This window comes from Muntiacus reevesi, chromosome 5 (genome assembly GCF_963930625.1).
Source record: "Muntiacus reevesi chromosome 5, mMunRee1.1, whole genome shotgun sequence".
In the NCBI taxonomy this organism is placed as follows: domain Eukaryota; kingdom Metazoa; phylum Chordata; class Mammalia; order Artiodactyla; family Cervidae; genus Muntiacus; species Muntiacus reevesi.
The window spans coordinates 37,889,256-37,902,674 of record NC_089253.1 but is presented as its reverse complement, the minus strand read 5'-3'; positions in this window follow the sequence as shown (position 1 = coordinate 37,902,674).

The following is a 13,419-nucleotide window of genomic DNA, read 5'->3' as shown; positions in this document are numbered from 1 at the left end:
CTGGCAACCTCCATGCGACTTTCTGTCTCTGTGAATTTGACTGCTCTCTGTTGTTCAGCTGCTAAGTCGCGTCCGACTCTTTGCAACCCCATGAATCATACAATATTTGTTCTTTTGTGTCTGGTTTTTTTCACTTAGCATGATGTCTTTAAGGTTCATCCCTATTGTAGCAGGTATCAGAATTTCCTTCTTTCTTAAGGTTGAGTAATACTTCATTATATGTATATATCACACGCTGTTCATCCACTCATCTGTAGATGGACACTTGGGCTGTGTGCATCTTTTGGTTATCGCAAATAATACTGCTATAACATGGGTGTACATGTGGCTTGTTGAGACCTTGCTTTCAGTTTTGAGGGATGCAACCCAGAATTGAAATTGCTAGAACTTCTAAAGTACATACTCATAACTTATAAAATCCATGTGCTGGAGACTGGGGTAGGCACAAAGGTAATGTTTCCTGACTTCAGGTGGGCCCCGAGGTAAGGGGGTTACTGGGGGAGGAGAATGATCTGGTGCTGCCCCCAGAAAAGGCCTGGGCTGAGTTCCTTTAGGTAAAAGAGGAAGAGGCTGGGATGCCAATGTCTTGGGTGAGCTGAGGTCACATCTCTCCTCCTTTCTGAGCCTCTTCTAGAACTTGGGCTTGCGGTCTGCCTCTGGCGCAAATGGTTCTGTGTGACTTTCCTTAATTAATCACCCTCTCTGATCTGGCTGTCCGTGAATGAGGGCGCTGGGCCAGAACAGGAGGTTTGGCGTGTTTGTATTTAGTTTGAGATGTGTTGTTTGTTTGGCCTCAAGGCCCTGGAACTCTTTCTTCAAATATACTAAAATGACAACTGGCTCAGTGTCTCCCCCATCCCCCTCATCTGTGAGACAGCAGGGCCCCAGTCGGCACTTTTTCCAGGTCCTTCCTCTCTGCCTTGTTACAGGGGAGTGTGGAGGGGAGCCTGCCTCACCTAGCCCATACTCAGCCTCACCCTCTGGGACTGATGGGACCCACACTGGCAGTACCTCCCAGCTGAGATCCTGAGGTTTGTCTGTGGAGGCCACAGGGTTTGAGGAGCAGAGCTCATCAAACCCCTCATTCTGCCCGCAGGAACGCTGTTTCTGAACCCAGATTCTCCTGAGCCCACCTGACAACCCTCATCCAGGCCAGGTGATCCATGTGATCACCTGGATCTCATCTGTTCGGAGAGACCCTCTGAGATGGAGCAGCTTGAAACTGGGAAATGATATAAAAAAGGTCATGGCAGGAAGGGCTGGCTGGGGCAATACCAAGCCCATGGGCCCCCTCTTGTCCGCGGCATGGGGGTAACAAAGTGGCCTGGATTTACACAGCCATCTCTCAGATCAGCCCTAGGTGGTGGGGTCCCCACTCAAGGGTTCAGGATGGCCAGGTAACTGAATCGAGGGAAGGGGATCTGGAGGCTCCTAGGTCTGAACAGCCTGGTCTTAGGATAGAAGCCCTGGGTTTGGGGCCTCACCAACCTGTGTTTAGATGCCAGCTCCATCAAGGACAACTTTCCTCCCTGTGACAGCAGGATGCCGCCTGCTCCCTGGGCTGTTATGAGAATGAAGTGAGGACTGTAAGTAAAGGGGCTCAGTGTGACCCGCATGGTGGAGCTGGTGAGTGATGGGGACTGGGAGTATTACGGGTATAGACAGACACTGGGTCCAGGGATCAGGCCAGTAGCCAGGCCAGGATGACTTCAGGTTTCACTATCGATTTTGCCCATTTCTAGCCTCTGCACTGTGACTTGGACCTCTTGGAAGGCCGCTGCTTCAGTGAGACAGAAGAGGCACCCAGGACTAGGGTCCTAAAACCTCCACCTTTGAAACATGCCCTGGAGGCTATGCTCCCTTAGCTGTCACCACAGGAACTGAAATATCCCGAGTCTAATGACCTAAGACCAACCCCTCTCCCTCTCTGTTTTTCCTAAAAGGAAATGATTCTCTTGCTGGTCTGAGCGCTCTCTCCCCCCACCTCCCACCCAGCTAGCATAACTTCCTGTAGTTCATTTGCACCCCTGTTGGTAGATGCTTCCTGGAAGAACTCTGCCGAGCGTATTTGATGGCTGTTCTGTTTCTGCCTGTTCTGTTCTTTTGCTGTCTCCTCTGGGGGAACTGGTTGATCTTGCACAGGGTTTAAAAATTCATGACTCCTGAGGAAGATGAAATGAGATGGAGCAGAAAATAAGAACCCAGCGCCAGTTTTCCAGCGGGACAGAGAGATTCTTGCCAGTGATCAGCAAGACACCGAGAACCGGGGGCGAGAGGAAGCCCTCTGGATGCACAGAGAGTTGGTTTTGACTCTCCACACACCTGATTTTCTGGGACCTGTGCTCGGGGACTCAGCTCCTCCAAGCCTGTTTCTTTAGCTGTCTGATGAGGTCGTGGTAGAATTCATACCTGAGGATTCGGAAAAGACAATGTTTAAGTGCTTAGCGCGTAGCCGGGTGTAGAGAAGGCACTCAATGAGTGTTTATGAGTCTTTTACTTTCCCCAGCCTCTCTTGCAGTTAGGGCCGTGTGGCCAGTTCTGGCCAATGTGCTACATAAGGAATTGAGGCATGCCGTTCCCAGTCTGAGACAGTCAGCAGTGGTGGGTTTTCTACTCTCTGTGCTTGGAGAGAGGAATGTCAGGATGGAAGAACCACAAGATGGAAGCAGCCTGGATCACTGAGTCACTGTCTGGAGGCAGGCTCTCCCTGAGAGTGGCTCTTCGCTCAGCAGACAGGGACGTGATAGAGAAACTGTGCTGCTTCCAGCCCCTGAGGGCTGGGATGCTGTTTACTGCTGCAGCAGAAGCAACAGGTTTTTCAGAGATTGGACTCTCCACACTCCTTCAGAGTCAAGCCTCTGAAATCCAGAGGCCCTTTGTGCATCCAGGGGGCTTCCTTTCGACCCCGGTCCTCAGTGTCTTGCTGTTTTTCAGAGAAAGAGAATCAATAGGATGTGTAAGAGTTCCTAACTGTGTATCTATAGTGGAATATTATTCAACCATAAAAAAGAAGGAAGTCCTGCCATTTGCAACAACATGGATGGACCTTGAGGGCATGGTTGTTTAGTCCCTAAGTTGCGTCAGACTCTTTGTGACCCCATGGACTGCCAGGATCCTCTGTCCATTGGATTTCCCAGGCAAGAATACTGGAGTGGATTGCCATTTCCTTCTTCAGGGGATCTTCCTGACCCAAAGATCGAACTCATGTCTCTTGCATTGGCAAGTGGATTTTTTACCACCAAGGAAGCTGAGGACATTATGCTAAGTGAAATAATTTCTCAGAGAAAGGCATACTGCGTGATCTCAGTTACATATGCAATCTAAGAAAAACAAACTCATAGAAACAGAAAGTAAATTGGTGGTTGCCAGAGGCGGAGGTGGGGAAGAGGGGAATGAGTGAAGGGTATAAAATTCTAATCATAAGATGAATAACTTCTGGGGATATAACGGACACCGTGATGACTACAGTTAACAGCGCTATATTGTGCACTTAAAAGTACTAATTGATGCTTTTGAATAGTGGTGCTGGAGAAGACTCTTGAGAGTCCCTTGGACTGCAAGAAGATCAAACCAACCAATCCTAAAGGAAATCAACTCTAAATATTCATTGGAAGGATGGATGCTGAAGCTGAAGCTCCAATACCTTGGCCACTTGATGTGAAGAACCAACTCATTGGAAAAGACCCTGATGCTGGGAAAGATTGAGGGCAAGAGGAGAAGGGGGCAACAGAGGATGAGATGGTTGGACGGCATCACCAACTCAATGGACGTGAGTTTGAGCAAATTCAGGAGATAGCGAAGGACAGGGAAACATGGCGTGCTGCAATCCTTGGGGTCACAGAGTTGGACACGACTTAGCAACTGAACAACAAGAAAGTAGATCTTAAAAGTTTTCACCATATACACACAAAAGGTAATAATGTAAGATGACAGATATATTAACTCACCTTACGGTGGTAATAATTTTGCAATATATGCATATCAAATCACGATGTTGTACACTTTAAACTTACCCATGATCTATGTCAATTACACCTCAATAAAGCTAGAAAATGAGAAGCAATAAATAAAATTTAAGATTTTATTTAAATTTTATGGGCAGGAAGTAGATTGAGAAATTCCTGCAATTCTCAAAGAGGGTAGAGCCCCAAACCCCTGCTTCAGATGCAATCAGGGAGGATAATGTGAAAGAAAGAGGCTCCAGTGACAAAGCCAAGTGCCCCAGAGAGCTGGTGAAAGGGGCTTCTTGTAGGAGAGCAGTCACGGGGTCTTCTCTGCCCCAGAGGAGGGACTCGCATGGTGTCTGCCCAGCAGGCTTCCAGACCATGGCTGCTGGCGCCTCCTATCCTCCTCTTCCCAAGAGCATCATTTTTTAAAATCATTTTATTTCTTTATTTGTTGTGTTTTTAATTGAAGGATAACTGCTTTACAGAATTTTGTGGTTTTCTGTCATACATCAACAAGAATCAGCCATAGGTATACCCATGCCCCCTCCTTCCTGAACCTCCCTCCCATCTCCCTCCCGCATCTTTTTAAAAATACTTTATTTCCTTGTGGCATGAGGGATATTTAGTTGTGGCATACAGGATCTAGTTCCCTGACCAGGGATCCAACCCTGGCCCCCCGCACTGGGAGCGCAGAATCTTAGCCGCTGCACCGCCAGGGAAGTCTCCTGTCCGCAGCGGCATCTTTACTGGGGTTACCCTGCCACTGCTCTGTGTTTGTATTCTGAGCGTGCAGGGGGAACAGGTAAATTGTCTCTTAAATTTGTGTATCTCTGGATCAAGAGGGGCCACATCTAGGCCCATAAAGAGACCTCAGGGCATCCAAGAGACCCTGGGCTAGAGGCAGAGATTGGGTTTTGTCTCTTAGAAAGGGGGTTCGTGTGTGTTCTGTGTAGAAAGAAGAGTGAATCAAATGCAGTATTTGGAGATCAGAGGACAGACCGGGATAGACTTCTAGGGCTCAGCTGCATCTGATTTTCCTCCCAGCTCCCTGGGAGAACGATCCTTTCCAGGCTCTTTGCAGACAGCAGGGCCACGTGATAATCTCCAGCCCACGGGCTGTGAAGAGTGACACGTGTCACTTCTGGGTTGAGGGGATGGGAGTCTTCCTCACTCTCGACTTCTTCAGGGGCAGCTGTGGAGACCACACACTGAGATGACAGGGCCTGGATGGCGGGGTCACCGCACGAAGGAGCTGTGCTGAAGAGATGCCCAGTTCACACTGGACTTGATACAAGTGAGGAGTCAACCTTACTTTATGAAGCCACTGAGATGTAGGGCTTTTATTGCTTATCATTGTCTAGCCTAAACTGGCAAGTACATTTCTATTAGGAAAATCAGAAAATCACAGCTGTAGCATGCCTAGGGCTGTCTGTGTGTGTGCAGTGGCTCAGCCATGTCCGACTCTTTTTGACCCCATGGACTGTAGCCCACTAGGCTCCTCTGTCCATGGAATTTTCCAGGCAATATGAGAGCAGGTTGCCATTTCCCACTTCAGGGAATCTTCCCAATCCAGGGATTGAACCCATGACTCTTATGACTCCTGCATTGGCAGGCAGATTCTTTACCACTGGGCCCTGGTTTGATCCCTGGCTGGGGAACTAGATTCCGCATGCCACAACTAAGACCCGGAGCAGCCAAATTAAATAAATCAACATTTAAGGGAACCTCGTAAAACATTCACACATTCTCCATTAACTTGTTGGGTCTCATGAACGGACTCCATCGGCCACACTCTTGAATGGTCTGGCATCCAGTAGAGAGAACTCCACAAAGAGCCTCCACCTTCATTTATCTGATCAGTCCATTAGTCATTGGATGAACATTAATGAGCACCAGTGACATGCCAGGCGTTATGTTAAAACAGGGGAAAGAATGGAGTGTGATATAGGGCCCCTTCCTCCACAGAACTCGTAGGAGGGGAGGGTTACACATAAACAATCTCTCCATGCTCCCCGGGAACCATGGAGGGTAGCAGAATGAGCAAGAGTATTGGAGGCTGACATGGTTGGGTTCAAATCCCAGTTGAATCCATGTAATACACTTGCTTAGAACACTGCCTGGCAGGTAGCAAGTTCTACACACACACACACACACACACACACACACACTCATGTACTTACCCCAGGCCTGGCTGACTGCAAAGCCTGCAAGCTAATCCACCTTAACTAATTTTTTTGACCACCTTAATAATTTTTTTGACTGCACCACGCAGCTTACAAGATCTTAGTACCCTAACCAGAGATTGAACCTGCGGCAGTGAAAGCACAGAGTCCTAACCACTGGACCACCAGGGAATTCCCAAGCATTATAATTTTTAAACATTATTGTCTCATTTTATTTCAGAAGTAAGCACACGAGTTTGATCATGACATAGAAAATCGTCCATCCTCCCTTCCAAGTGTCATCTCTAACCCCTCCCACCAGGTGCCCCCTGCTGCAGCCTCACGTCAAGACTTTGCAAACATGCCCTGCATTCTCGCGCTCACTCTGCCTGGAAAGCCTTTCCCCTGGCTCCGTGCACAGATCTGAGTAAGTCTGTTCCCTGATTATAGCTCTCTGATGGTTCTTGCAGGAAATGCCTCGAGGAAATCACTCTCAAGATGAATCAGATGGCTTGTTTTCATAGATGAAGGCCATTTTATTAAGTGGGATCTCGTGTATGACCACAGTTGGAAAGCGAGGCAGATAACTCAGGGCGGGGCTCGGTGCATGGGGGGAGCAGAATGCAGCGGCCAGGACAGGAAGAGATGAGAGCACTGGGCCGCTGGGCCCCTGGCAGAGGCCTCCAGAGGCCGTGAGTAGGAGGATACAGGCAGTGAGCCCCAAAGAGCAGAAGGTTCCCGAAGCAGGCAGCCTCCCTGAGCTCTTCCTGGGGGTGTAGACACACAGTTTTTGTAAAGCATTTATTTATTGGACTGTGCCAGGTCTTAGCTGCAACCTTTGGGATATTTTAATAGTGGCATGTGGGATCTGAGGAGGCATGGCAACCCACTCTAGGATTCTTGCCTGGAGGATCCCCATGGACAGAGGAGCCTGGCGGGCTACAGTCCATGGGGTCGCAAAGTGTCGGACACGACTGAGCGACTAACACTTTCATATTCACTAGGAACAGGCAACGTTGCAGCAGGTGAGGAGCTGGAACCAGGCTGCCAGGTGGGAACCCACCTTCCCACTCACCAGCTGACTGGCCAGCGGCATGACTCTTCTGCATCATTTCCCAGTTAAAGTGGGATGGCCAGAGTGCCTCTACCTTTCTTAATGAGAAATAAATGAGCTAAATTAGAAATTTGCTTCTCATGGTAAGCACATCTATTATTAGTCTCAGGACAAAGCTAGAAGAAGTGTGGTCTGTATTCCTGACACTGACCAGGACGCCGACCACATGTCAGCTTGTTTCTCCTGACACGTGGCCAATGCACGGTGTAGGTGGGGGGATCCCATGCAAACGTTACTGTTGAACGTTGAAAACTATTTTTTTTTTTAATGGGACAAACCAATAGAAAAGGGTATTGGAGAAGCCAGCTGAATTCTTTCAATCTCTCCACCTACACACATATGGCTGTTGGCATTCTCAGCATGGGATAATATCACAGCTTAAAGAGAAAACTGACTTAATGGAGAATTCCACCTCTATTTTATTTATTTATTTTGGCCATACCACATGGCATGCGGGACCTAAGTTCCCCTGACCAGGGATCGAACCTGTGCCTCCTGCAACGGTAGTGTGGATTCTCAATCACTGGGCCACCAGGGAAGTCTTCATTCTAGATCTGATTCTAGATCTGATTCTAGATCTGAATGGCATTAAACCAAGTATCCTTGGATGGCAGATGAGTCCTAACCAGTTCCATTTTTCTTAGGAACTATTTTTACATATGAACTTTTGTAACTCACTTAGACTACTTTTATTTGCACTTAATTTTCATTTAAACATTTTATTTAAAAAATTAAAATTTAATAAGATTGTTGCTGCTTTTTGTTTTTACAGTCACAGGTGTGATTTTTGACGGAGATGCCAAAGCAATCCAATGGGAGGTCTTTTTAATACATGATGTTGGAACAACTGGGAAAAAAAGAACCTGAAACTTTACCTCAACCACACCTAAAAATTCATTCGACATATAAAGATATGTTCGTGACTTAGTGACAAGCAAAGACTTCTTGAACGAGCCACAGAAAGCAATAACCATAAAAGAAAAAGCTGATAAATTGGACTCCATCAAAGTTTAAAACTTCAACTCTTCAAAAGTCTCTCTTAAGAAAACAAACAGACGAGCCACAGACTTGGGTAAAAAGATTTGCAAACAAATATCTGGCAAAGGACTGGTATGCAGCACATACAAAGAACTCCTACAATTCAATAATAAAATGACAATGAAATTTAAAAATGAGCTAAATCTTTTGAACAGATAGTCCACAAAAGAAGATAGACGAATATGGCCAATAAGCACGTGAAAAAAAAAAAATTCAACATCATTCACTGTCAAGGAAATGCAAATTAAAACCACAGTGAGGCAACAGGACATACCTACCAGGATGGCTGGAATTTAAGGCACAGACAACACAAAATGCTGGCAAGCCTCTGGGACAGCTGCATGTCTCACACGTTTTTGGTGGGAGTATAAAATAGTACATCTACTTTTGAAAAAGTCCTGGCAGTCACTTTGAAACTAGTTATACACCGTCCTATGACCTGACAATTCTATTTCCAGATGTTCACCAAGAGAAATAAGAACATGTGTTCAGAGAAGGACTTGTGTATGATATCTTCATTCATAACAGCCCCAAACTGGAAATAGTTTGGGTGTTCGTGTGCGTGTGTGCTCAGTCATTACCGACTTTGCAACCCCACGGACTGTAGCCCACCAGGCTCCTCTGTCCACGGGATTCTCCAGGCAAGAATACTGCAGTAGGTTGCCATTTCCTACTCCAGGGATCTTCCTGACCTGCAAACAGACTGTGGTTGAGTCAGATAATGAGTCAGGAATACAAATGGTCAATAATAAACAGGGACAAATACTGATGTATGTGATGACACAGATGAACCTCAAAATCATTGTGCTGAATGAAAGCTGCTGCTGCTGCTAAGTCGCTTCAGTCGTGTCTGACTCTGTGCGACCTCATAGATGGCAGCCCACCAAGCTCCCCCATCTCTGGGATTCTCCAGGCAAGAACACTGGAGTGGGTTGTCATTTCCTTCTCCAGTGCAAGAAAGTGAAAAGTGAAAGTGAAGTCACTCAGTGGTGTCCGACTCTTAGCGACCCCATGGACTGCAGCCTACCAGGCTCCTCCGTCCATGGGATTTTCCAGGCAAGCGTACTGGAGTGGGGTGCCATTGCCTTCTCCGTTGAATGAAAGCAGGCACATGTAAAAGAGTCCATACTGTGTGATTCCATCTATATGAAATTATATGGCAGGCAGAACTAATCCATGGCAGAGGAAAAAATCAGAGATATGGTTGCCTGGGCTGTAGGGAGGTGTGTTGTGGGGAATGACTGGGATGGAGCTTGAGGGAAATTTCTGGGGTGATGATAATTTCTGCATCTTGATGAGAGGTTGTTGTAGGTATTTGTCAAAACTCAGCAAACATACAATTAAGATTTGTGCATTTCATTGTATGTACATTTCACAGCAAAAGAAAAACTTAAATATAAAGTATCAAAGTCTAGTTAATAATATGCATTTTGAAGTATTTAAGGGAAATGTTCTGATGTCTATAATTTTCTTTGAAATGTATCAAAAACTGGGTGGATTTTTAAAAATATTTATTTGGCTGTGCCAGGTCTTAAGTTGTGGCTTGCAAGATCTTTTTAGTTGCAGCACATGGGATCTAGTTCCCTGACTAGGGATTGAACCCATGCACCCTAAAGTAGAAGCATAGAATCTTCGCCACTGGACCACCAGGGATGTGCTCTAAAACACTTTGGAGATGGCTATATGTTTGAAGTTTTTTAAAAAACAATTGTTAGAAAAATTCAGTAACGTCTCTCTTTTTTTTAATAGTTACCTTTTTAATTTTGGCAAGTGACACTATTGATGTGACTTTTTTCCATTTACGGTGATGATGTCATTTCCTTTTAAAATTAATTTGTTTAAATAAAAAGGAACTCAAGAGAGATAAGTAAGTAGATATTAGTATAGATGGCACATCGGCATAGATGGCAGAGCTCATGATGACAATGAATGAACAAGGTAAGTCTGGGACAAGGGGGTGCTGGGAGGTACCCAAGTTCTGGGGAGACCTCAACTTAAATCCTGTTTTGCTGCTTCGCAGCTCTATGGCTGTGGGCAAGCCTCTCTGAGTTTGTTTCCTCAGGTAGAAGTGGGGTGATGCCATCTCCTCTGAAGGGAGGCTTGTTGTGAGATGACCCAGGGAAAGCCTGGCTTGGGAGACCACAGTAAGCGCCACTCCACCGCCTGCATCTGGGAAGGCACTGCTACCCGGGAAAAGTCTGAAGGATACAGCCACGGCCGGGAGTATACATACTTGGTGGGGGTGAGTGGTGGGGAGAGATTCTAAGAAGGTCCACCACACTGAACGAGGAGTAGGAAAGCAGAGAGTGAGGGACTTCACTGGTGGTCCAGTGGTTAAAACTCTGTGCTTCCACTGCAGGGGGCACAGGTTCAGAGAACTAAGATCCTGCATGCCAAGCGGCATGGTGAAAAAAAGAGAAGGAAAGAAAAGAAAGAAGAGAGCCAGTGAATATGGAGCACCCACACAGACACAATTCCCAGGTACTTCTTCTTCCTTAGGGGAAATCTGAGGCCCACCCTCAGCAGGGGAGGGTGGACCCCAGCGGCCTGGACTCCAGGGCCCTCTGGTGCATCTATTTCCTGAAGCATGCCAGGCTTTGGGAGTTTGCTTCTTTTAGCATCTCAGGTCCTCCAGAGGCCTGGGCAGAGAACCAAGAACTCTCTCTACTTTCCACAGTAAGAGAGAGAGATCTAATTCATTAAAACCCTTCTCCCCAGTTAGAAGGCATCCAGCCACCTGGACAGAAGGGAACCAATCCTTCAAGCACACTGAACCACTGGATCTAGGCAGCGGGCAAAATCTCAGGACAGCAGGAAGTTCATGAAACTTCTGACTGACCCCTGCACACCCACAGCTCTCACTGTGGGGAAAGTTTGCTTTGAGCTCTGCACTCAGATCGACACATCAGTTTTTACTCATTTCTTAATTAGGAATACCTTCTACATGCCAAGTGATGTGCCAGGTACTACAGATCTCAGGTGAAGAAAAAGAGATCTAGTCCTTGTCCTCATGGAACTTGAAGTTCAGCAGGGTTGTTGTTCAGTTGCTCAGTCATGTCCAACTCTTTGTAACCCCATGGGGTGCAGCGTGTAAAATTCCTTGTCCATCCCAACTCCCAGAGCTTGCTCAAACTCATGTCCATTAAGTTGGTGATGCCATCCAACCATCTCATCCTCTGTCAGTCCCTTCTCCTCTTGCCTTTAATCTTTCCCAACATCAGGCTCTTTTCCAGTGAGTTGGCTCTTCGCATCAGGTGGCCAAAGTATTGGAGTTTCAGCTTCACTATCAGTCCTTCCAATGAATATTCAGGGTTGATTTCCTTTAGGATTGGCTGGTTTGATCTCCTTGCAGTCCAAGGGACTGTCAAGAGTCTTCTCCAGCACCACAGTTCAAAAGCATCAATTCTTTGGTGCTCAGCCTTCTTTATGGTTCAACTCTCACATCTATACAAGACTATTAGGAAAACCATAGTTTTAATAGTTTTATTTTTGGCTGCATTATATCTTTGCTGTGCGTGGGCTTCCTCTAGTTGTGGCAAGTGGGGGCAAATCTCGAGTTACAGTGTGTGGGCTTCTCATTGCAGTGGCTTCTCCTGTTCGCAGATCATGGGATCTAGGGTAGCTGGGCTTCAGTAGCTGCAGCCTATGAGCTCAGTAGTTATGGCGCATGGGCTTAGGTGCCCTGAAGTACATGGGATCTTCCCAGACCAGGGATTGAACCCATGTCCCCTGCACTGGCAGGTGGATTCCTAACCACTGGACCACCAGGGAAGTCCCAGAAATTTTTTTTCCCCCAGAAGGTTTGAATATCTTGTATTTTATCTATTTATTTATTTTAAAGGTTTTTTTTTTTTTTTTCAACTTTATCATTTTTGGCTGTGCTGGGTCTTCATTGCTACATGGGCTTTTCTCTAATTGCAGAGAGCAGGGGCTACTCTCTAGCTGTGGTGTGCAGGCTTCTCATTGCGGTAGCTTCTCTTGTTGTAGAACATGGGCTCTAGGGTGCATGGGCTTCAGTAGTCGCAGCTCCCAGGCTTTAGAGCACGATCTTAATACTTGCGGTGTACCAGTGTAGTTGCTCCAAGGCATGTGGGATCCTCCTAGATCAGGGAGCAAGCTCACATCTCCTGCACTGGCAGGTGGATTCTTTACCCCTGTGCCACCAGGAAAGTCCCAGGATTTTCATTTTTATTTAACAGCAATGGAAGGGTTTTCAGAAAGGGGAAGCCATGGCTGGTACCGTGAGTTGGAATACACTGATTTCAGGGCTGCAGGTAGAGAACAGATCTCAAGGGGGTTCAGATGGCCATAGCCGTTGTCCAGCTGAAGGATGCAAATGACTTTGACCATGGTGATGATGCTGAAGACAGAAAGAAAGTGGATGGTTTCAAGAGCTATTTTGCAGGTAAGTCCACCAGCCTTGGGATGTAATGGATGGAGAGGGAGCGGTTCAGCACAGTTCCTAGCTTGAACAACTGGATAGAGGCTGATGCCCTTCACTGAGAGACTACAGAGGAAGGCTAGGGAAGTTTTGGGGGGCCGGTGAGGTAGGGGTAATAGCTTCATTCCCTTTTGGACGTGCTGAGTTTGCAGAACCTTTGAGATACACTGGAGGAGACAAGCTGGCAGTTAGAAGTGCAGGCTGGAGCTCAAAGGACACTGTGGTTTGAAACACACACAGATTTGAGAATTGTCCACATTCAGGCAGTAATGGGGAGTTTCCCCGGTGGCTCAATGGTAACAACAACAACAAAGTGGTAATGGATACCCGGGTGTGGGTGAGATCACAAGAGGGAGTACCGAGAGAAAAAAGGACGACTCTTAGGACAGCATCAGGGGGAACTTCAAATTTAATGACTGCAGGGGGGTAGGGGGGGGGCACCAATGTGCCTCCAAATAGGTAGAGGTGTGACTGGGCAGGCAGAAGGAAACTCAAGGAAACGCTGAACCATAAAAGCAAGGGAGGTTTCTATCATTGGTCAGAGGGGACAGTAAAGCTTTGAATAATGATCACTGGATTTAGCAACTTGGAGGTCCTCGTGAACTTGGTGAGAGATGCTTTCATCAAACAATAAGGTGGGAAGCTAGAGAGGTGAAGACAAGGAAAGGATGGGAGACAGGGAAGTGGAGAGGAATGCAGTCATCTCTTGGAAGAAGC